Source organism: Egretta garzetta, unplaced genomic scaffold (genome assembly GCF_000687185.1).
Source record: "Egretta garzetta isolate BGI_Z169 unplaced genomic scaffold, ASM68718v1 scaffold91, whole genome shotgun sequence".
NCBI lineage: Eukaryota > Metazoa > Chordata > Aves > Pelecaniformes > Ardeidae > Egretta > Egretta garzetta.
In genome coordinates, this window is record NW_009258661.1 from 4,436,055 (window position 1) to 4,436,431 (window position 377).

Genomic DNA, 377 nt, shown 5'->3' on the forward strand with positions numbered 1-377 from the left:
CTGTGCACCGGAGCCCCGGGGTGTGGGAGCCTCGGTGGGTGCTGGCTGTGCACCAGGAGCCCTGGAAAGCAGGAGCTCCGTCAAGTGCAGGTGGACAGCGGGAAGTCCCCGTGGGTGCCGGCTCTGTATTGGGAGCCCCAAGGAGCTGGAGCCCAGGGTACAGGAACCCTGGGGAGTGGGAGCCCTGGTGGGTGCAGGCAGGGAGTCCCAGCATGCAGGAGCCCCTGTGGGTGCGGGCAGGGAGCCTGGGGAGCAGGAGTCCCAGTGGGTGCCATCTGTGCATTGGGAGCCCCAGGGAGTGGGAGCTGGGGGTGCAGGAGCCCCAGAGGGTGCAGGTGGGGAGCAAGGGGCTGTTGCACCGCCGAGGGGAGTCGGCT